We start from the raw sequence: 2,895 nt of genomic DNA, 5'->3' as shown, positions 1-2,895 counted from the left end.
CTACTTATAAAGCATCTAATTAGAGGTTATTATGTACTAGGTACTAGTTGGGCAAAAAATCAATGACTGCAGAATATTCAACTATCATTCTATTTTTCTTCAAATAGAAGAAAACTTTTGTCCTATACCATGTTAATAATTCTACAAATAGAAAATAAACAGATTTTAAAAAGGCATTAACCTTCTGACAATAATTTAGGCTATGTTCTTTAGTGGCTGTATCTAGCTTTAGCTCTAAAGGATTTTTTTTTTTTTTTTTTTTTTTTTTTTTTTTTGCCGTACGCAGGCTTCTCATGTTGTGGCCTCTCCCGTTGCGGAGCACAGGCTCCAGACGCGCAGGCTTAGCGGCCATGGCTCACGGGCCCAGCCGCTCTGCGGCACGTGGGATCCTCCCAGACCGGGGCACGAACCCGTGTCCCCTGCATCGGCAGGCGGACTCTCAACCACTGCACCACCAGGGAAGCCCCTCTCGTTAAACTTTTTTAATGGGTCTCAAATTCTGTAACAGATTTTTGGTCAAGTTATTTCCATTAAAAAGTACTGATTTTAAAAACTAATAACTTAAAACTGCCACACACAAAACAAATGGTCCACAACACATTCTCCTTTCCTTCTGAAGGTTTTACGATGCATTGTTATCATTAACCAGTCTTTTGCTATTAAACTTAAATGGCCAGTTGAGACAAACAGTTCTGAGACCGTTCTTCCGCCACTGATTAAGACTGGGGTGGCAGGTATTGGGGATAATATTCATTTAGCCTTCTGACCTTTCTGGGCAGACTTGGTGACCTTGCCAGCTCCAGCTGCCTTCTTGTCCACTGCTTTGATGACACCCACAGCAAAGAGGCCCAGAGGAGGATAGTCAGAGAAGCTCTCAACACACATGGGTTTGCCAGGAACCATATCAATGATGGCAGCATCAGCAGATTTTAAGAATTTGGGGCCATATTCCAGCTTTTTCCCAGAACGACGATCAATCTTCTCCTTCAGCTCAGCAAACTTCCCGGCAAAGTGAGCTGTGTGACAATCCAGCACAGGTGCATAGCTGGCACTGATTTGGCCTGGATGGTTCAAGATAATCACCTGAGCTGTGAAGCCAGCTGCTTCCATTGGTGGGTCGTTTTTGCTGTCACCAGCCACATTGCCATGACAAACAATTTTTGACAGACACGTTCTTGACACTGAAGCCCACATTGTCCCCAGGAAGGGCTTCACTCAAAGCTTTATGGTGCATTTCAACAGACTTCACTTCAGTTGTCATGTTGATTGGAGCAAAGGTGACCACCATGCCAGGTTTAAGAACAGCAGTCTCCACTCAACCCACAGGGACAGTGCCAATACCACCAATTTTGTAGATGTCCTGGAGGGGCAAACGCAAGGGCTTGTCAGTTGGGTGAGTTGGTGGCAGGATGCAATCCAGAGCTTCAAGCAGTGTGGTTCCACTGGCATTGCCATCTTTATGGGTGACTTTCCATCCCTTGAACCACTGCATGTTAGCACTTGGCTCCAGCATGTTGTCACCATTCCAGCCAGAAATTGGCACAAATGCTACTGTGTCGGGGTTGTAGCCAATTTTCTTAATGTAGGTGCTGACTTCCTTTACAATTTCCTCGTATCTCTTCTGGCTGTAGGGTGGCTCGGTGGAATCCATTTTGTTAACTCCAACAATTAGCTGTTTCACACCCAGAGTGTAGGCCAGAAGGCCATGCTCATGGGCCTGCCCATTCTTGGAAATACCTGCTTCAAATTCACCAACACCAGCAGCAACAATCAGGAAAGCACAGTCAGCCTGGGATGTGCCTGTAATCATGTTTTTGATGAATTCTCTGTGTCCTGGGGCATCAATGATGGTCACATAGTACTTGCTGGTCTCGAATTTCCATAGGGAGATATCATTGGTGATACCACGCTCACGTTCAGCCTTCAGTTTGTCCAAGACCCAGGCATACTTGAAGGATCCCTTCCCCATCTCGGCAGCCTCCTTCTCGAACTTTTCAATGGTTTGCTTGTTGATCCCACCACATTTGTAGATCAGATGGCCAGTAGTGGTGGACTTCCCCGAATCTACATGTCCAATGACAATGATGTTGATGTGGGTCTTCTTTCCCATTTTTGCTTAGGTTTAGCAGTGGTTTTCACAACACCTGTGTCCTGCTGGCAAACCCATAGCGAAAAAGCAAAAAAAATTTTTTTCAGTGTTTAAATGGACACATTTTAAATGAAGTAAACTTTCTGATTATTCAGATCATAAATATAATAATAATATATTATGTAGACAAAGCGTTTGTCTTTAGTATGAACTTGTAAAGTCACTGTAGCTAGGTTTAAGCAAAGGGGGATGGTTTACAATGACTGTAAGTAACTCATAAATTCCTCAAAAGGCAAGAAAATCAGGCTTAGAAAGATATGCAGCCAGGAGTAAAACCAAGATTACCCTAGGATAACCCATATCATACCCTCCAATGCAGGGCAGTGTTTGCTACATTTAGAATCTGCCACCAATTTCTTTGTTCAGAATACATAGATATGCGTGCATGTGTGTGTTCACACATGCATAGATATATTTATATATCTATATATAATTATACATGTAGAGAGATTATCAAATTCATGTAGGTCTCCTTGCACAGTGTGAATTTGGGTTGTTCTCAATACAGCCTTTGATCTTTTCATAAAGTACTGGGTTAAGAAAACACTCTAGATATTGTTTTACATATATATATATAATCAGGGTGGATAAAAATGGGGAAGAAGCAAGTTTATTTGTGATTTGTTTACCTATTACAAGAATCACTTTTGGTGTCTTTCATCCCACCCTGCCCTGATGTATCTGGATTGCAGTTGGAAGGAGAGAGTCAGGCAGGTTTAGGTAAATAGAGCTAGTGTAGGTGTATG

The 2,895-nt window shown here is 42.6% G+C and overlaps 1 pseudogene across 1 annotated transcript; it reads right to left on the bottom strand.

The window, feature by feature from the left end:
* Positions 1–352: 352 nt before the first annotated feature.
* LOC307052698 (elongation factor 1-alpha 1-like) lies at positions 353–2,110 on the bottom strand (annotated as a pseudogene). The gene has a single exon. The product of its transcript is annotated as an elongation factor 1-alpha 1-like (transcript).
* Between the last annotated feature and the right edge of the window lie 785 nt (positions 2,111–2,895).

Source organism: Hyperoodon ampullatus (genome assembly GCF_949752795.1).
Source record: "Hyperoodon ampullatus genome assembly, chromosome: 4".
Classification (NCBI taxonomy): Eukaryota; Metazoa; Chordata; class Mammalia; order Artiodactyla; family Ziphiidae; genus Hyperoodon; species Hyperoodon ampullatus.
This window is presented reverse-complemented; position numbering and strand designations above follow the sequence as displayed.